This window comes from Dromaius novaehollandiae, chromosome 1 (assembly GCF_036370855.1).
Source record: "Dromaius novaehollandiae isolate bDroNov1 chromosome 1, bDroNov1.hap1, whole genome shotgun sequence".
Taxonomy (NCBI): domain Eukaryota; kingdom Metazoa; phylum Chordata; class Aves; order Casuariiformes; family Dromaiidae; genus Dromaius; species Dromaius novaehollandiae.
The window spans coordinates 193,734,303-193,755,973 of NC_088098.1; the positions used below are offsets into that span (position 1 = coordinate 193,734,303).

General features: G+C 41.3%; 1 protein-coding gene across 4 annotated transcripts in view; it reads left to right on the forward strand.

Moving 5' to 3' along the window:
* Positions 1 to 21,671, forward strand: part of LOC112982149 (probable tRNA methyltransferase 9B) — a 46,554-nt gene that overhangs the window by 6,290 nt on the left and 18,593 nt on the right. Inside the window, exons 1-2 of one of the 4 annotated variants that reach the window (XM_026098308.2) lie at positions 4,842 to 7,642; positions 7,784 to 7,930. The exons of 1 other annotated variant lie outside the window; for it this stretch is intronic. The gene's annotated coding sequence lies outside the window, so the exon portion shown is untranslated. Of the gene's footprint in view, positions 1 to 4,840; positions 7,931 to 21,671 lie in introns of those variants that run through there. 2 more of the 4 variants (XM_064504933.1, XM_064504931.1) reach the window with 2 other exon arrangements.

Consider the following 21,671-nt stretch of genomic DNA (forward strand, 5'->3'; position numbering starts at 1 on the left):
GTCAGAATGAGGAATAAATCTATCCTGATCTAATCTTAGTTATTTAGTCACGTGGTCCTGTCCTCTCGCCCCCTCTCCACCCTTCCTGTGTATTTTTTTCTGAGTCTTTCAGGTTTTGCTTGGCACTGCTTTTTAATTGCTTGAGAAGGAATAGAGTTTGATGTGGCTCTGCTGCACTTGTGTATTTTACCCCTTCTCTCAAAGTGCACTCTAAATGGAGATGAGACTAGGGTATTTTAGTGGCAACTGGAGCATGAGCTGCCCATGATAATATAGTCACTGGTGGTATCTCTGCCAATAAGAAGTCAAATGCACAGGTAGTGAATTTCCCAATTTTGTCAGCCAGAGTCCATTGACTGCTTTATTATTGCAGACATTGCTGCATATTAGCTCTAGTATAGCTTTAATAATGCACCTGTGCATGATTAGTGCATGATAAGCATTCCTCTGCATTAGACATAAATCAGTACCATGGAAAACAAGGAATTCTGGAGAAGTACTGCTATAGACTGTGACTAGCATATTCATTTTTTCCTCTGTTGTTGGTATAATCTAACAGAATTGCTGCACAAGTGTTTTTGTTGTTGTTGTTTAGTTTAGTTTGAGCAAGCTCTTGCAGAACAATGAACAAAGGGATTTGGGGTTTATACATTCCATTATAAATACAGTGGCATTTCTGTGACCCTGTTTAGAAGAGTAAAGCTTCTGTTTGTCCCCTGCTGATTCTGTCAACATTCACACAGTAAGTTCAGTAGAAATCCCTCAGGTATTCCAGTGTCAGACCACAAAGTCATTTCTGCCTTTTAAAGAAAATATTGTGTTTCAAGGAACAAGGACTTTGAGGAATATTCCTGTGAAGTAGAGACTTGATACAGCAATGCAGATGTAAAGAACTGAAAGGCTGGGCACAGAACTGAAAAACAAGCAAAATAAAAAGAGAAAATATATATTTATACATCTGAGTTCAGTTACCTTGGTGAAAATCTGCGGCAACTCCATAACTTCTATGAAATTTTCTGGAGCAGCTCAGCTTAAAATATATGCATGCCTGAAGAAAAAATGAACAGCAGTAAACAAAGAGAGGAGAAACACCTGTGCTGGCAGCAGATATTTGGAGAAGAAAAATAAATGGGATCATGAGTTTCTTCCTTCCTTCTTTTCACAAATATTAATCATTTGGATTTATTCAGACCCACTCAGGCAAAATCCTTTAATACAGATGTCAATTACTTATTTCATTTCCTAGTTTCCAGAGGATACACAGCTCGTGCAGCCACATTGTCTGTCTGCCAGTCAACCCCTTACCCAATAATTCGTTAAAATGTTGGCCGATTTTAACCAAAATGAGAGACAGGTACCAGGCTCAGAGATACGATGTTCCTGCAAGTATGGGAACTGTAGGGTGTGGATAGAGGAAAGAGATCCAAACCCACCAAGGGACAGGGCGTTGCAGTTTAGCCTTTTATCCCTACTGAAAGGCAGTGACAAGTTGTCTATATCATGTGCATTTGCTCTCTGCCGGTCGGGGTACAGCTCTGCCCCAAATGAGCAACAAATCCATCGGGAAGCAGCCTGGAGGCCATGGTTCAGGGGTCCGGGTGGTTGTGAGGCAGCCAGGCATACAGGCCACCAAAAGGATGAGGTCCTTATGAAATGCAGAGTGAAAAGCTCGTTGCTACGCCCGTGGCTAGCAATTGAAGCTTACAAGAGGATGCAGAAGGTGTATGTGAACAAATGCATGGAGGAGAGTCAGAAAAAACGGTAGAGAAAGCAGACAAGAGGGTATGAGGAAAGCGTGGGACAGTACTGGTCCGTGTGATACAGTTCAGGCTCAGCTCACCGCCTGTTAAACTGTTGTCAGGATTTTGTCAGCATAATGGCACAGAGTAATGGCAGAAAGGGTCTGAAGATTGGAAATTATGCCTACTTACATCATAGAGCTGAGTTTTCTTCTGTTGCCTAGAATTGGTGCTAAATTGCAGAAACAACAGAGGAGAGGACCATGAGGGAGTAGGTTGCATTTCCCTGATGCTGGGACAGTAATAGTTCCAGTTTTAATAGTAGTAGCAATAGTTCTGTTCTGCAGTCCATTACAGCCTGAAAACTGCTGAAACCTACCCCATGAGCCTAAAGGGAAGTTTTGTCAGCCCGGGATTGGCAAAACACAGCACATCCCAGCTGCGTGCTTTCCTTGCTGTGATAGCTGCCAGCTCCCCAGGGTACAGGCATTCAATATTTATAAAGCACCAGCAAATATCATCTATAACAAGCTCGATGGTTTCTCAAATTAGAGTTTGCATTTGGATTTGGTTGTGTAGGATAAATTCTCATCATTGCATAATGAGGATAGGGCTGGTATCAATTCTATATAATTTTGTTTTCATGTTAGCTTTACAACTTGAAGTAGCAACTCTAACACTCTTAGAATAACACTGGCAGTACTCCTGCTTTTCATTAGTGCAATTAAGAAGACAGTGAGGTAGTTTTTTCTCTATCTTTCAAAATGTATTTTTTTAGATTTTTCCAATCTTCAGTCTCCTGAAAAGGTACATACACTAATTTTTTTTTTTCCTCTGTACTTGGCTTAACTTTTGGAAGCCAGTGATAAGTGAAATTTCACACTCCTTAGTGATTCTCTTTGTGGCTTTGCAGAGGGGACGCACACTTTTAAAGCTTCGCGTGAAGAAAATGATGATATGATATCATCTGGAGGTGAAAGTTCACAGTCCAGATTTCAAATCCCACTGCGGCAGAGTATTTACTTGTCAGATCTGTTTTGCTGTCAGTGTTCAAATGCATGTAATTTCTTGCAAGGGAGGGTTTTGGAATGCGAGGCCACAGCAGTAATGAAGGAAATTTGTACGGTGGCTAAACTGATAGCGTGAGCTGGAGAACTCTGCATTGTAAAGTCAACACAATGCCAGTATTAGTATTCAGATGAAATTTAGGCTTCTGCGAAGAGGCTGTCAGGCAGTCAGTTTGTCAAGATAAAACCTCCGTGTGTTCACACAGCCTCTGAGTGGCTCTGCAGTATCCCTGAGGTAAAGTGCAAGTACTTTTTGGAGCATCGACCCTGTTCATCCTTCAAGTGGGGTCCCCGTTCCTCTCACCGGGGAACTTTCAGTTGGTTCCCGTCCGCACAGACTCTTGCCTGTATTTACCAAAGATACCTGAACACTGTTTTTACTGGTTTTGGTTGAATGGTATGATTTTAGGTTTTCTAAATCATTTTAAAATAGGATAAAGAAGTACGTTGTATAAAATCAGGGCTTAAAACAGACAGTTCTTGCTGCTGGCAGTAGTTGTTGTAGCGCAATTGGAGCAGGTCTCAGGGCACTTGGGGTGCCGGGTCATGGACTGGGCCATGTTGTGCCGGCTGCTGGTGAGCAGTGCACAAAAGCGCTTACAGTTCACCTTCAGAGCCTTTTGCACATGAATGTGGATGGCCATGCTCCAGGGGCCTTTTTTTATTAGCCTGGTATTGTGCCCAAAGAAGGGAAACTGTACCAGCTCTGAGTAAAGGTAACGCAGTTATAGCATTTCCAGTGCGATTGTGTTACCATTGTATAACTGCAATCAGAACAACCATTTTATAACTAACATGAGTGGAGAGCGATGTGCTCCTCTCTACCACGAAAGTGGCCTGGACTGTGATTCAAGAAAAAACACAGGGTTGCTAACAGGCAGGAAAGGGAAGGAAAGGAAACAGAGAGACCTGGTCTGCAGCAGTCTCAGTACGGTAGCCTAAGCATTGGCTAGTGATTTGTGGTGCCCACATCGATTCTGTACTCGCTTCCCAGCTTTCACCTAGCATACTGTGTATGAGAAAGAAAGGACAAGGCTGGGAAGTCACTTGACCCTCTTTGCAATCCCTTGTTGCCTTGTTTTAATTCAACATCTTGGTACATCAGCCTGCTCGAGCAGCCAGGCCATAGGCAGGCTTCGGTGGCAGCAGGACATGGAAAAAGGTGGGCTCATTTCTGCTCAGAGAGACTTCTTCATAGCAATCCAAGTGTGGCCATGTAGTTTCATTGGGAAAATGGAGAATTTCCCCCAAATAAAAAAATGCAGGGGTCTAACAATTTAAACCAAGTGTCTCAGCTGGAGCCCAAGGAATCCTCTTTTGGCCTCTCCTGTGTGAGAGGCAGTGAAAAATAACAATCTTTGGCCAGCAGTTAAGCTTTTCATGATATATACTCTCAGGTCCTCCTACACCATCACCCACCTGCAATCCACAGCATATGCATTCAGGATGGGGAAAGCACAGCTCACAAAATCTTTGCTGAGTAGTGGCGGATAGTAAAATGAAAACCAGAACACATCCAGTTGCTAAAAATTGTGTTTCTCTAACTTACTTACTTACAACGGTCTTTGAAAGTATCTTGAAACTAGTGCATAAAGAAGAGCAAATGGACATAATTTTTCTTTTTTGAAAGGGTTTGATGAAGTTCTTACAGGAGGTTGTTACTAAGCTTAATAACCACAGAGTAATAGATAAGGTCTTGTCATGGATTAAAAGCAGGCTAATATATAGAAAATAAAATAGATGCAGTAGCATAGGTTAAATAGTCACAGGCAAAATATGCTGACATAGTTATAAAAGTAAATCTAACCTATCAGATAGGTAATTGGCCAGCAATGCAGATTAAACATTTCAGTTAACATTTTAACCTGGTTTTGGTGGTGTGCAGGACTGCCTCTGGTGTTGTTTATATTTGTACCTAATAAGCCAAATTCTTAGTAGGACATTCATGGGTAAAAGGTTGGGGGGGGGGGGAGGGTTGTCACTATCTGAGGCTGTGTCAGTCACTATGTGTCCTTACAACCTGTCAGAAGGTGGGTTTTATCTGACTAGTTTGTTTTGCGAGGGTTTGGACTTAACCCTGCTTAGGCAGCCTGTTTTGCCCCAGAAGAAAGGGCTTGTGGTGGGAAGTCGCTAACTGCAGGGCAGGAGATAGAAGCAGGCGAGAAGTGAGTTACCTGGAAAATTGTTAGAATTTGCTTTGTATTACTAGTCTAAATTTAACAGATGGACCATTACTTTCTCTTTATTGACCTGACAAGCATATTGCCTGGCCAACATTCATTTATTAACTTGGAGGACAAATATTTTCCCACTGGCATCAAGGAGATCAGACTGGGGCCCAAATACGTCTGTGTAGGATTGGTGTCACAGCAAATTTAATAAAGCTGGCATTGGTATTTCAGAAAGGAGTAGAACAGCAAGATATAGAGCATGCAACACAATCAAAAGTCACATAGAATAGCTAGAAACAAGATAAGAACTGGAAGTGTAGAATTGAAGTAGCCAGTTTCTGTAGAAAGGTGGCACATATTTTTGAAAAAGACTGAACAATCGTGCAGTCTGAAAAGAAAAAAGAAAATGGGCCTATTTAAAATTAGTAGCATAATTTTTTAAACAAATAAAGAAAATATTCATTTTTATTAGAAGACACATAAGATACTTATATATTAATAAACTACATATATTGGTAAACATATTCTGTGGCATTTAACATGTGGATGTCCTTCTGTGGATGTTTGTTGCTTCATTCGAACAGGGAGGGTGGAGAAAAATGATGCCAGATTTATTCTAACTGATGATGATAGACAGTATCACTCCCAGGACCACTGGAGAAACAAGTTCTTCTTCTATCCTGAAGGGCACACAGTTGTCATGGTGTCACATACAAATTTCCCCTAAGGTATCTGGCATATGCTGCAGTCAGAGCCAGAGCTCCAAACAGGAAGAACCTTTGATCTCTGCCAGTGCAGCACTTGCTTTGTTTCTGGGATAAAATTTGGGCCTGCAGAAATGTTTATGAGCCATTACTGATATAATGTGATCTAAATTAATCTTGTTTTATCTGTTCCAGTTAATGATCTTTTAAAATTTGGTAGTCAGTAGAGAATAACTGGGCTTATAAGGTTTTTCAATTTTCCAAATGCATAATTTGAGTTTGTAATTGAAAGAAAGGCACCTTTACTTTCGATGAAATAACTTTTTTGGCCTCGCAAGATATGATTTATACTGAAAGATTGAATGTGTTATAATTAACTCTAATTTACATGCATACTAGTGCTAGTGTACTGTGCTGGTGGAATCAGATCCATTCATCCATGTGTCTTAGAATCTTTACTGCTAAGAGATAAAAGCAGTTTTCCCGTAATATCGATAGAAGGGAGTGGAAAAAGGATAACTTTGTTCTATCTTTTTGACTTACAGTCCTGAGAACTGGTCAGTGTCTGTCATGAGTTAGTTGATTCTGCAGCTGCTTTAGTCAGTGTCCCGTGTGGCCCCAAAAAGTCATTCTTGGCATGGGAGATGCAGTGAAACATAGAGACTTAGGCATCTTTCCTTCGATCAAGCCACGAGAGTGGTGCCAAACTGCTCACAGGAGCCCTTATGCTAAAAGGCCAAGCTCTGATCTCTTTTTTTTTAGTTTCTTATTTAATAGAGTCCTTTAAACAGAGATGAGAACCCTTCAGATGACTTACACATCTGAAAATTCTATCTTCTATTATTGCAAAAATATTTTTTCTTGTCTCACTGTATCTCACCAGGAGTTTCATCTCCTGAGTGGACTCTGAAAGTTTTATTGACTTATCAAGCTCTTATAGGTCATGATATCAAAAGTATCCATCTTTTACAGATGTTTTCAATTGTCCTGGTTTCATCTAAGAGCTACTGTAGGAGACAATTCTTCTGAAAAGCACGAATGACTGTTTTAATAGAGGATATATATTTCAGATTCCAGGAAGTTTTAATATCTGTCTAAGCAGCAAAGGTTTTCTCTTCCCTTAGAACTCTGGATTGATGTCGTCCTCCGTGGAGCAGACTCTTTGACGTTGAACTTTTCTGATTATTTTGCCATATAAGAAGCTATAGACCACTTTATTCGCCAAGTGGTCATTATTCTATTGTCTTTTCTTACGCCAATGAAGGGGAAAACGTAGAAAAAATGATGAGAGATTTTCTTTTGCCAGTTATTCCTTTAATTTTAGCATATAGCGTTACTGAATTTTTGGCACCCTACATGTTATCTCATCACCTATGCCAAGGACACTGAATAGGATGGATTGCACAGGCGGGGGCATTACCATTCTTTGTCATCAGTTATAGTCCTGTTGGGGACGTGGAAATTTTCCTTTGGCTTCAGAAGAACCTTCTTTATTTTGATTTTTAAAACCATTTTTGTTCCAGAATGTATTTCCCACAGTGCACTGTAATTTTTTAATCTCTCTATATTTTTTAATATAAAGTGAATAGGCAACCACTAGGAAATTCATACTGAAGAAATAAATCGCTAATAACTTCTACCAAATTATTTTCTCCTTCCTCTTGTGAGGCTTGTTTTGTTTAGTGATTTGTATATTGAAACCATTTTAGAACATTAATTTGACTTTCAACTTAATGCTCAGGATGCTGTAGTGCAATATGGCTAGCAAATTTTTGTTTTCATATACCAGCTAACAAATATTTTTACTGATTGTATCACATTTGCCTACTTATAAGGACTACTTTGTGACTTCTCAATAAATAGAAGACCTGCTTTGTTTATCTTTCAGGCTAATTTTACACCAACATCACTGATTTGGGCAGTAAAGAGATGCAGAGCACTTTCTAGGATTTTATGCCAATGTAAGAATGTTAGCCAGTTTGACCATGACAGGAATAAAAAATAATAATTGGAAATGAATTGCTTTCATAGAATAATTTTGAAAATAATGATAATAGTGTTCCTGTTGTATTCTATTCTAAAATACATTTTTTTTCTAAAAGCTACTTCAGAAGTAATTGGAGCCCAATTCTGCTCATAGCACGATAAATCTGCTTGCTGCAAATTTCTGCTAAAGTGGCTGAGGGATTTTGACCCTTCTCTATAGCAAGAACACCATCCTTTTCTAAAGAGAAAGACTCAGCATACAGGTAAGTATGAAGGTGTATCTATCTGTGTATCAGTGCATACACACACACCACAGACTGTATCTTCCAGAGCAGGAATGCCATGCCCTGGCCTGCTGGGAGCAGGTATCAGTAGCCCTTCCTTGTTCTGTTTCTCTTCCAGTTGAAGTTGCTTGAGACAGCAGAGATATTTTCCAAAGGTGGCAGGTGTCATGTGGAAGGATACCAAAACAAATTAACACGTTAGAAGGAAAGTAGGATGTGAAATCAAATTATAAGATTAACTACAGTGGAAAATAAGAAGATGAACAGATGAGAGAGGGACAGTGAGAATGGTGCAACAAGAGCTACAGTTAGTCCACGTTAGGGAATGACCACTGGGGGCTGATTTTCACCAAACTGGGCTTATTAGAGAGAACCGGAGTCAGCAGTTGGTGACACAGAACTTTCCTGTTTGAGTGTTTAGCAGGGGGAGATGAGATCAGATGAGATGAAGAAGTTGTGAGCATTGTCCAGCAACAGCTGAGGCGTCTCTGACTCTCTCAGGGCTGCCTAGAGATTTTGAAAGCCGACCTACTGCTGGGAGGCCAGGTCCTTTCTGCAGTTTCTAAAAATGCTAACAATGGATTTATTTCTTCCAACTGTGATGCAGAAAACAGAACTCTAACAGTTCCCTCCCACACTGCCCTCCCCTACCTTTCTGTCCTGTCTTCCACCCCCCCCCCCCCCAAAATCTCGTTGCTCTTCCACCCCCTACCACTTCCCCACAGCAGCAGCCAGGGCCATGGCTCCTTATTGCAGAGAGCAAATTTCTAAATATTGCATAGTTTCAAATTTTATTGTGAACCGAGGCTTTCATACGCTGAAATTATATAAGCTTCTTTGCCTGAGGGACACAGGACTAAAAGGGAAAGGACCTTCTGATTCAAGCTCAGGTTTCTGCCACGTGAAGTGTAGGAAATCACATAAGCTCACCGAGCAAAACATGGTCTTTAAGTTAAGCTAGCCTTAGGTGCGTGAGCGAGGACAGGATTCTCCCTCTACGTGCCACTTGGATATTCAGAGTCACAAGTGTGAGTCTTCAGTGACCTTGCATTAATTTTGACCACTCTTATTATGTTGTTTGCTACTTTGGCAAGGAGATGAGAACAGTGTACAGACCTGTCTTTTCCTAAATAGTATGTGCAATGTGCAGAAGGTTAGATGCATAGCTCATGTCAGTCAATAACTGATACAAATTTGCATCAGTTTAAGATTGGCCTGTAGCTTTTTGGCTGGTATCTTTTACTATATCCATATCCTGGAAATAACTACAGCTCACTGAACAGCTTTAAAATATCTGTGAAACAGAGGAGTGTAGCAACAGCACTGATGGCTTTAATAAAAATATGCTCGGTGCCAGATTATGAATTCATTCATGCTGGTCTAAAGCCAGAGTAATTCTGTTGATGTCATTGGAGTTACTTTGGCATTACATTATCAGGACACGGATCAAATCTTAACTCACAAGTGGCTCCATATTGCTTTGTAATTTTTATGGATTCCCTTTTGTCTCATTTGTTCTCTTTGTATCATGTTTGTTTGGTTTGGCTAAAGGAAATAATTCAGGATTTATCCACAGCACTTGGTAATTTTTCTTTGGTCCAAAGACAGTTACAGAAGCTTTGGTTTTGTTCTGAAGGAAAAAAGAAATAGCCAGCAGACTACAGTTCTGTTCTTTGTGTTTTATGAGCTAACAGACAAGAGCTCCCACTCTTTGGATTTCTAAGGGATTTTTTTTTTTTTTAAGCTGAAAGGTGTTGCAAAATAATGATCCACTTTGTCTGTTTTCATTCCAGCAAGAAGAACCTTGGACCTATGCAAACTGCTAGCTGCAGATATGTTAAATTCTGGAGGCCTGCAAGGTTGGGGCCTTTGCAACTCCTGTAGCTGTCAAAACTAATTCTAGCCAGAAATCTGGCAGCTTTGTATTCAACTTAATTGGAATTTTTTGTACGTAAGGAACAAAACAATAGGCATTGAGACTTTATTATTGAAAGCAGCTGCAAGAGAGGAAGTCTTATAGCCAGTGGTTAGTTAGTAAATTCTGCCTCAGACTTTTCAATACTGCAGTTCAAATTCTCATGATCCTTTCTGTGAGGCTGTATGTTATTTTGTACTGTCTTGTACCTTTTCTGTCCTATTCTTCCCTCAAGTATAAATTGTATTAAATCTACTGCGAAACCAAATTTAGAAATATTTGAAGCTCTACTTGGATATTGTGGCTATCTTGTGGGAATATGACTGGTTGTATATACTGCTCCTGGAAATTTTATGAGAGGAGGATTGTAAAAACAGTTAGAGGAGGCTATAACTGGAATTCGTTATGAAAACTCCTGCCAACTTCAATGGAGTTGCATTTACTTATTTCAGAGGGCTTTAGCTGCTTGTGCTGAAATCCTTCCTGCCTAACTGGGGCACTGCTACACCAAAATTTCATGTTGCTTGCTGTGAGGTAAGGGAGAAAAAGGAAGAAGAGAATGGGTCAGTCTACTCAGCAGAACTGCAAATTTATTACAGTGTCAATGGGGAAAAGTGGATTCCTCTTGAGACCTTCATATGGCAATACCTTCTTTCTAATTTCAGTGCCTCTGTTTTTTCACCGACTGTGCGGGGAAAACAGGACTCCTTCCGTGTTAATATTGCATCGCTTAATATGCTCTCCAGTCACCACCTCCAAGGGTGATCTGCTTAAATTTGTTGTTTGACTCCCAACTGAAAGCACTTGGAGCCAGAAGGGAATGTGAGGTGTCTCCATCTCCCTGGGATCCACACTAAAGATCCTCCTTCTGAGGAGACTGCACAGCAGAATGAAATGTCTGCTGGATTTAAGCAGAGCAATTACTTTTCAGAGCACTTCTTCAAAGAGATGATGGCTCTGGCCTCCAGGCTCTGCTCAGCATGTCTGCTCTAGAGCTGTTCTAATGACAAGATAATAGGATATCCTGGGTGGAAACACTGTGCCTTTTGAAGTCTTGGCTGTGTCTGTAGTGCTAAATAAAAGGTACGGGACTGATCCCTGGCCCTGGTTCCAGCACTGACTGGTTTGTATCCCTGCCACCTCTTTATAGCAGGTGAGACTTAGAGAAAACCAGGTAGAGCACTGAAACTCAGAGCCAGGGAGTGAGCTAACAGTTACACAGCATGGATGTACCTGAAAGTTATATCTAGACTATTAAAGAGAACAGGTCAAGGCAGTAGTTCCTGACCCATAGGCCAAGTGGCACAGACCAGTTTGTGTCCATACTTCTTAGGGCTAGCACTACACAGCGTAGGGCTTTAGCTATTTTCTGTATCCCAGGTGATGTTTCTGTGACTATAAGCCACGATTGTTACTTCTATTTGTTTTTTTCAGTCCAGCATGTCTGTAGTAATGTGAAGGATGTGCTGCAGCTCTCCAGAATGGCGTTTATGTAGCATGATGCAGGAGGTATGTGTTGCATGCCCTGGAGTATGGTGTAAGGGCAGCTGGATAGATGTGAGGTTGCAAAGCCTGCTGGAATAGTGGATGAAAGGTGTGGTGAAAGGAACGAAACTTGGTGGGGTCTTGTGCATGCAGCCTGTTGGGAGTGGTTTCTGGAGCAGCTATCCCCCAACCGCACCTTGGATTTTGTCATGGAGAAAGCTAGTTTGAGATGTCCAAAGAAGAGACAGGGAGTGATCTAACAGCAAAGCAGTCTGAATTATCAGGAGTCCGGTAACTGAGGTTACTGTTTGCCTTCCTCTTTTTCTTTTTTAGCAGCGTAGACGGAACTCTTTATTTGCTGTTTGGGAGATAAGAATCAGGGGGTGGATGATGGTCAGACAAGTGAAACCATGACTCTAACCTAGTGGTCCAGGTGCTCAGCTACAAAGAAGCAAAGCTGGGGTTCATGGCCAAGGTGTATGGGGAATGTTTGCATTTTAAATTAAAATTAAAAACAAAAACCATCTCTGGAGAAGTGTGCATCCATGTGGTTTCTAGCTCAAGTCCCTGGCATTTGGTATCAGTTCATTGCCTGCTCTCTGCTGGACTCATGATTCTTGCATTCTTGCCGCATGGTAGCTCAGCTTCCACAGGAGTATACAACATTTTCTCCCTCTGCACTCCCTTTTCTCTGTGCTTGCTGATGGGGATGGAGTATTCTGTGGGCTAAAGGGATCACAAGGCCTGAGCAGTGCTCTCAGCATTAGCCCATTGTACTGACCGTGGGAAGCAGCAATGTTACAATAGCTGAGATTGGTTGTAGCCTTGATCAGATCTCGTATTTCAGCCTTCTCTGGGGGGGAACTTTGAGTTGAGATACATGTCTGTCTAGCCCGGTCTGATGGTTGTGCCACCATTCAGAGGGTCCTCAACAGTCTGGAGAAATGAGCCAACGGGAACCTTGTTTATTCGTTCGAGTAAAGGTGGCAGAACTGTAGGCAGAGGGTCAGTCGCCTGCTCGCTAGCCCTGCTTGCTGTGGCATGTGTATGTGCATGCAACGACTGTGCTGCTATGCAGATCTCCCCAGACCACCTTCAGAATCACACCTGGGTCCTCTTTGGGATTTCAATAGCATTGAAATTTTAGCAGTAATGTTCCTAGGTGGGTTTTTTGCCCCCTAATGTGTTGGATAGCTTTCTCTTTTGTGGCCTCAGATGGATTAGATTACCCATCTCTCCCAGACTTTTCTCTGTTGATCTTGTTTTCTGTTTATGCATACAGTTTTCTTTTCGTTCTCCCTCATGTGCTTGCCAGGTAGCCATTCTGCCATTTCATCCTTCTCAGCTACCTTTTCTGACTGGGTTGTCTGCTGCAAGCGCGGTAGTTTAGAAGAACCATGAATAGGGAGAGATGCTTCTGGCGTTTTAGAATGGCTCTTCCAAGCTGGGCAGCTGTGACATTTCTAAATGAAAGTGATATTTTAATAGCAGTCTAAACTAATGTAACTTGATGACACTTCCATACCTGCTTTGATGTTTAATTTTCTCCATGTTTTTTCAAGTTATGCAGTGAAAATAAGGTAGAAATAGAGGTGCCAAAAGGGGAAGCTTGTTAAAATTACGTTAAATCAAAAGCTAAAAGAAATTAACTATTATGATGCCAAAACTGCAGCTGTTATGACAAAATTAAATACAGTGCCCAGTGTGACTAAAATTGTGCAACTTAATCTAATGTTATTCAGATGCCCTAGTTACGATGCAAGTAATACAAATTTTAATGAAAACAAATCTATTTTAGTTTTTGTTCTCAGGAGAGAATATGAGGCAAGGAGCTCCCATTTCCCCTCCATGGCAAATGTCCCACAGGCAAAGCTTGGCCAAGCAGGGGATCTGTGGACTGCAGGCCTTCCTCCCCAGCCCAATCATCAGGACTCTGCATAATCATTTAAGTATGAATCAGAGGGGTTTTCGCTCCACTTCGAGTAAATCTGCAATACTTAAATCCATATTCCTTCACTATTGAATTACTGTCAGTGGTTCCCAAATACAAGCTCTTTATTAAATAAACAGGGATCAGATGACGTGCATTAGACTGAAGATGACCTGTGTCAGTATAGATTGCTTCTGTCTGAAAAACACAGATTTGTGATGAGATGCAGGACGTGTACAAGAAAGGAATTAACGGGCACAGATGGCAGTGCTCATTTATAGCAGTAGAGCAAGAATGTAATTGTTTCAACAAGTTAAGACCCTAATTTTGTGCATAGGGAGGCGCAGAAGAGAAAGTCACTAATACAAGCAACGAGCAATGTTTTCCTGCTTTAGTTCATTGTCCGCTAGTTTAGTGAAGATGCTTGAGCTATTCCCATGTGAACTAGTGTTTTAACACTTCTCTTTTATGGCTGCTTTGAGCCTAAGCTGGAGAGGAGAAAGGGGAAACAAAGGCAAAAAACACTGTGTCAGTAAGGAAGCTGAGAAGTCTAGCTGCATTGCCCACCCTGCTCCATCTCGTGGGCCAGGGAGTGCACAGAGGCAAACATGTTTCACAGAGATTTCTAATGACCTGGACAGGCTACTGGTCCCACTCCTTCACAATACTGTATCCTTAAATCCTAAGTAACAGGAAAAGTATTGAGATGTGAAACTTCAGTGATCCAGAGGAAAAAAAGAAATTCTGTATGGAAGATGTGCCTGTGTTGGATTCTCTATTAGGTAAAATCTCAGCAAACTTATCTGTACCTCTTTTCAGACCCTTTTGTAAAATCTGTCTTTACTCATGATCCTTACTCTAACTGTAGGGTCTATGAGGATGGAAAAGAACAGAATAACAACATTCCATGTCTTCTAACCCAAATTGCAAGGTATGGGGATTAGGGTGGTGCAAACTGGTATGTTTCCAAGCACACAAATGGCTACTTTGAACAGACTTGCTTATACTGTGGTGGCATGCCTGATGCTGTGGTACAGAAAAATATCTAATGATTGGTACTTTCAGTGAAGTATTATAACTGTATGTTCTGTGGTTTGATCTCTTTTGTTTGTATGCTACAAATTGCAAAACTGGCTACTGGTTTGCAATCAGGAAATTATCTGAGTTTTGGGGGGAAAAAGTGTTGAAAACACATTTTTCTCTGAAAATGCCATAGATTGAAAATCTTTTAGGCATTCAGATTGCAACAGTTATCTCACTGAGCAATGATCAACATATGTCATTTCTTGACTCTGTGGTTATTTGTCTTTGTTCATAATTTGTTTTTTTGTTTCTTTGCTTTTCAACAGAATGTTTTATATTGAAAATTATTTCACAGGATGCCTCTGTCCCCATCAGTCCCTGAACTGTAAAATGGTGTCATGTACTGTTTTGTTCAGCTGACTAACTACATCTACATCTATAAAATGATTCAGTCTTCAGTGGCCAGAGGCTCTTCTTATTATTTTCTTCCCCTTAAATAACTCTTGAAGTAAAACACTGAAAATGTAAATGTGGTTCATTGGTTATTGACTTCTTATAGACTGTTCTTTCTGAATATGTTGCAGTTCTTTAAAGGTGAAGAAATATTAGCACAATTAATGGAAATTGTATGCATAAAACCTTAAGCACAATACTGGATAGCTTTCCTTTCCTTTGTTCCCAGCAGTACAGTCCCATCTTAGTACCTCAGGCTTGATGGGATAAGGGGAAGGATTTGGCCATAATACAGCTTGCAGAATATATTTTTAAAGGTCTCTGGAGCAGGGAGAGGGAAGTACTAAATGCATAAGAACTTGAGCTTAATAGTTTCGATTTTATGCTTTCCATTTTTATAATCATGTCAATTTTATAATGGCCTAAGTAGCACTAGAACGTTCAATCCAGCATAATCCAATTACTATTTCACTCTCTCGGGCATGTCTTATTCTTAGATAGGGAAAAAATCACCAAGTTTGATTATTATGGATTTGCATATACACTTGGTACCATAAGTAAGCTATATCGTGATATTTTGCCTGTGTTTTCCTATGTAGCTCTTACTGAGAGACTATCTCAGTGCTGTGATATGGAAAGAGATGATAGTTTTAACAGGTTATTTCATAAACTATGAGAGGAGTGCACTTCTTACAAGCAAATTTGTCAGTGTCTCAAACAGCTGGAGCTTGACTTATTAGAGGGTGATATACCAGCATGCAGAGTTTAATTTAAGCTCATGGGTTTTTGTATGACAAAGAAGCTGATTCTTGTCAGTGGTTTCACAAAATGCTGTAAGTCCAACCACCAGCCTGTTTTGATGGAGGTGCATTTTGGGGACTGATTCAGCTGGACAGTGGTGTCCCCAAGGCTCTGCACTAGTTGTCTTGTTTTGATGCTTGCGCGTTGTCTGCCATGCTGCTATTAAGTAACACCACTAGAAACCAGCATAATCGGATCATAACATGTCTGTGCTCACTTCCTTGCCATTAATAGTAGGCACCTACTGCAGGCTGTGCTGCAGCACCAGGGCATGGCACTGGACTAACTGGTGGAAGACACATCCCTACCCTGCCACGCTCGAAGGAGACGTTGCATCGGCGTGGGCATTCCTTTGCAGGCTGGTTCTTCTTTTGGGGAATTTTCTTCTGTCCCTAGTCACGGTGACACACAACCTGGAACAGCACTGGTATTCTCAGAAATGCAAAGATGTGTTGCCAGGTGAAGTTCAGTTGTGTAAGGCCCCCTTACAGCGACATCTCTGTGTCAGGAAGAGCGAGGTATGATGATGTAAGCTTGGTTTATTACTTATAGCTGTTGCCAACCTGTGTTTGTAAAAATTCGCTTCGGATGTCAGATGAATTGGGCAAGCCATGAAATTTTTGTCACAGCTCCAGCTAGGGAGAGTATATTATAACAGGCACAGCAACACTGCTTCTAGAGGTGACATCCCCATTCCCACCGGTGATTTTTTCAGCTCTAGGAGTATGAAGTTTATTTTTGCTCTGCCTTAGGGTTTGGTGGAGGGGCTGCTTCTGTTATTTTTAAGGCTCTAAATTTGCCTATTTCCTAGTTTGCAATGAGAAGGCTGTTGTTCCTTCCATATATTACATTTACTTAGACACTTGCAATGGCTTCCTTGGAAAAAATGTGTAGCAATGCTACATCCCCAAAGGATTGAGATCATCACAGTTTCAATGCCATCCAAGCTAGCAAGATGGAAGGGATCTTTCTGTATTTCTATAAAGGCACTAAGAACAGATAGGGAGTAATCTTATAACCAGTAATCGCTAATAGGTCAGGGTAACCCAGCCACTGCAGAAGCAAGGGAGAACAGGACTGTAACACTAATACTTAAGACAAAGATGGGTTGGTATTTATTTTAACAGTCAAGTATCCAGTGTCTCAAGTTTCGTAAGCAATGCTCACCTCTATTACTGTAGTACAGGAAAATATATTTTTTATGTCAGAACTAAAGTTCAAATCTTAAATGTGTCAGAGGGCCTCTGTGTGTACCTCAAGTCTCCAGGATTTGGTGCCTTCTTTAGGCTAAAGGGCCGCAAAGTTTTCCAGTTGCATCAGCCCCCACTTCTGGGTTCCACTCCAGACCCACGGCTGTGGATCAGTCTCCACACTCCTGCCTTCTATGAGGATACCCTGGAAGTGTCACCACTGCCTCTCCAGAGTTAGCTTTACCCCTATTTTTTCTTCAAAATATGCTGGGCTTCTTCAGGTAGGCTTCTTTCCCTGCGTGCTTCTGCAGCTCTGGGAGCACTATTGGTTATCTGGGAATTCATGAGCCTACCCTTCAGGGTTAATTTTCTGGATTAGGTGAGATTGTCCCTGTGTTGGGTTTTCCAAAGTTTGGGCTTTTTCTGAGTAAGCACTGGCAAATCCCGTCCTCACCTTCTAGTTTTTCCTTCCCCTTCTCTTTTCCACATGACCACCTCCCCAGCAGCACCTTGCAATGCAAAGCGAATTCAGAAAGGCACATACACACCTCCTTGTGCTGCAGCTGCCCGTGTCATTAGAAAACTGAAGGATGCACTTCTCCTGCCATTCAGCTGCTATAAAATAGTGAGGATAGGGCCAGTAGGATGTGCTGCAGGAATTGGGGATGTGCAGGAAGGACAATTTCACCATGCTATGATAATACTAATACAGCATTTGATGAGCCCCCAAGTGGTTGACTGACTGTCAAATTATGATGCTGTGCCAGAGAATGATGGTATCTGGGAAAAAAAAGCAGCATGGAAAACTAAAATACTAACCTGGAGTTTCTTTATATGTCTTTGCTTTTTTATCCCATCCCTTTTTCTCCATATTTTTTCTCCTCCTTTTCATTCCCTTCCTTGCCCTTCATTTTCCCTTTTTATTATTTATAAAGTTCCCTTTTAACATTTTCTTCCCATGTACCTTCTTTCACTTCTTATTTTCTCCTAGCCCCTCTGTGCCCCAGATTGCATTTCCCCTTGCGTTAATCAGTCCTTCCCCATGACATCTCATGGGAACTGTCATGGAAAGACTCTAAGGCCAGTTCCACAGTTTTACCTCTCTTGTTCTTTTCTCACCTGCTTGTCAGGGGTAGGGACTGTTCCTTTGAGTGACAGTGTGCCAGTTGTGACTGCAACCAGCCTGAGACAGCGGTGGAAGAAAAGACTTGTTGAAGCCCCTTTCCGTAATGGATCAAGGGACACTACTGATGCCCAGCCGGATTATTTGCATAGTTTCAGGCACAGATTAGGTGCTTTACAGAGAAGCTATTTTGACGCTGTTGCAGCGCTAACATAACAGATGCACACAAACAGAGGGATGGGAACGAGAAGCCCTGCTGTTCAGTGAAGTACAGTATGTTGGTGTGGTGTCAGTGAGCGGTCAAAGGACTGTGAAGTAGAGATGGGAAGATGGGACTCAGATGTTTTGCTTTTTTTAATCACAACCATCCTCATAAGAACATGATCATTTTTATTTTTTTTTAACATTTATGTATAAGAAGAAATGATGATGGTACAGATGACACAGACGGGGAAGAATTAAACAAGCTTTGGAAAAATATTGTCACGAAAGTAGTCATTTAACTGAGGGAAGGAAATAACGGCCATCTTTTTCATAGATTTTAGAAGTAGCTTGCTCATGGAGCTGTTGGTTTGGTTTTTCAGCTATGTTAGGCCAGGTTTTATATCATTTGCTGACATTAATTTCTGCAGGATTTGAGTAAATCACGTTTCTGAAGAGCTCTAGTTCGCAAAAGAGCTGCGATTGCCCTCTCCAGCTGGCGGCAGGAGGAATCTTGCCATGGTGACATCTGGTCCTGGGACGTGTCCATGAGCCAGCTTCATTCCTTCCTTGGTCCCGACAGCTCTTCACTCGTGCGACTGCCCTGGGGCCCGGGTGTGCGGTGTTGTGCTCAAGGGGCCACGCGGCCCTTAGCAGGGCTCTCTGAGCACAGCCCGGCTGGAGCGTGGGAACTCGCCCGAGAGCCGCTGCACAGCCCCAAAAATGTTCTCCCCGGGCTGCAAGCAGTCCCTTATGGGGGTGCGTTTAAGGGGCAATGAGAATTAATAGGCTGATGAGAATTAATAAATTAATTTTATAAAATTAGGAATTACTCATTGCATTTGGGAGCTCTCTGATGATGTGCCCTTTTCTAGAAGACTTTCCCTGTCAAAAAGAAACTTCTTACTAATTCAGTTTATTGTAGTCTAGTAGGTTAAACCACAGAGCAGCTGAGTTAAATTGATTATCATGGGGCACAACCAACAGCGTGGAGTTACGTAGGGTTAGGAAACCTCTTCCCTTCCCAAATGATGTTTTTGAGTTCAAAAATAAATTTAAGGAAGGCTTAGCCCAGCAGAAGCTGCCACATGCAAGGGCTGACGTTCTGCTCAGGATGCAGGGGTCACCCCCCACCACCAGTTGCCCATCGTAACCCCATGCAGGAGTGGTGCAAGGTACAGCCGTGCAGCTGGCACGGGGAACTTGCATTACACAAGAACAGTCAGAGGCTTCACAGTATTTAGGAAGTTAATAATCAGTTATGAACTCAGAAGTTTATAATGAAATTTAAACTCAAATTTAATTTTGCTTTCAATCAAGTGGTGTCAAATTTAGCTAAGGAGTATATGACAGACAGTCAGGCTGTACTGCTGCTCTGCACCTCTTCATTTTGCTTTCTTACCAGCTCCTGGTGAATAAATTTTTTTTTAGTTTGCATAATGTGCGAGTGTGCTTGAAAAAAAATATTTACATTCCCAAAAGCCCTGCTTATGAGTAAGGCTTCAATACCAAAGTAAAATGCAAATGTTCAAGATTTGCACCACTAAGTATCTGATTTTGTGCTAGGCAGAAAAATGTTTTGCCTTCCTGATGTACAGCTTTTTTCTGAAGTTCTTTTTGGCTTTCTCTGTGACCAGGCAAAGGATTTTGGGGATCTTACAGAAACTGGAAAATCTTTCAGGTTCACATTGGCATGTATAAATCACATGCTTGAACCTGAGCCAGTCCCCAGAAAGGAATTTTCCTCCAGGCCAGATTGGTGGGCATCTCTGTTTGCATTTTGGTTTCGGTTTGCTTGTTTCTGTAATGTGGGTCGTAACTAGCTTCCTAGGATTATCTGAACAATTTTGCTTAATGAACTTAGTAGCAATGCCCTCATTTATTTTTGCCTTCTCTTCCTTTGGTATACTGTATTTTAGATAGTTTTCAATCTATTGTACTAAATGTATTAAATGGAGTGGTGGCAAGGATTTTTTTGTGTTTTATGGCTTGATAAGCATATGAGACGGACATTCATTGAACTCCTCTAGTCAGAAATGTCTGTAGCATAATTGTGGTTCCTGGGCACCAACCTGCCTGGTGCATCTCTCCCTGCCTCCGCCACAAAGGATTACGTTCCTATAAGAACCCTATGAAAAGCTAACTTATTTTAAGAGTGCCCTGTGGAGTCGGACTTTCAAATTTCAGAGAAACCAGACCATTGCCCCCACTCTTCAAGTAACCATTTTAAAACAAAAGATGCTATGTCTTTCTTTCTTCTAGCTGGGTTTTAATCATAGCCCCTGTTACATCTTTATTGCTCCTATTCCAGAGGACACACAACTCATGATGGTTTTTTGCACTGAAATCTTTTTTTCCTAAGGTTGAAAGAGTGTCTTACTCTGTACATTTTGTTACTAATGATATGTCATATGGACCTTCTTTCTTTCACCAGTAATTAAGTGTCTCAAGCAGGTAGCAACTTCTAGGCTATTCCTGCTCCTGAGTGAGTGAGTTATACTGACTGTAAGCCTGGAGTTAAACAGAAACAGTTTTGCTCTCTTCACTCTTGTGATCTTATATCAATTTACCAGTTATTATTTCCTCTTGTCAAGCAAAGGAATAGCAAAGCTTTGAAATGATGTTGCAGCTTTTCCAAAGAACAATTTCCCTCTCTTTTGCTCCCCTCTTTCTGCCTTTCCCTGTATATTTGATAGTACATCAGCTTCCTCTTGAAATGATCCCCAGTAGAGCACTTCAGCTATTTTAGCCTGGGTTGTTTTTAAGGCATTTTTTAAAAACTAGCTCCTACAGCAGAGTTTGGTTATTATGAAGAGCAATAAGAAAATCCTTCTTCCTTGGAGACCCAGTGTTGTATGCACTAACACACATGGTGAACTCTGTGCCCGGGAATATCCCCGCTGAAATCACATTCAGTACTACTGTTTGCACACACACAGTTAAGCACCTGTGTAAGTGCTTGCAAGGCAAGGGCTTTAAATCTCACCAGCAGCTAGAAAGATACGTGTTGCTGTGCAAGAAAGACTAAATCAAGACAATTCTCGGTCATTGTCATTACCTATTTATTACCTGTGTTTCTAAAGCAGATGTGATATAGACATCAACACACATAGTAAAGAGTACAACAATGATCTTCCCCAGAATTTCTTCACCCCACTCCAGTACTCATTATCACTTTGACATAGGCAGTTTATTCCAGGAAATGGTCTGGCCCATTTCACAGCAACACTGACTGAATACCAAACATGGCAGAAACCAGGGGCTACAGGATTTAATCTTATCACAGCTTCTGAGATTACCGGTAACATAAACAAAACCCTCTATAGTTAGTGTTTTGCTGTTACTTACAGCAGGACTGAATTTGGGCTTAGGCTGCTCCGGCTTTTTTTTTTTTTTTTTTTTTTATGTAATTGCCTAGGAAATCCCAGAATAATAGTCTTTTGAGTCAACAGGACTTTAACTGCTTACAGGATTCAAAATAAGACCCAGATAAGGACTGTTTCAGGTCAGAAAAATGGCCAAGATACAGTGCAGACATCTTGGGTGGGGTGTCTTCATTAATACTTTTGACCTAGAGAAGTTCTTCTGCATGGAATTGT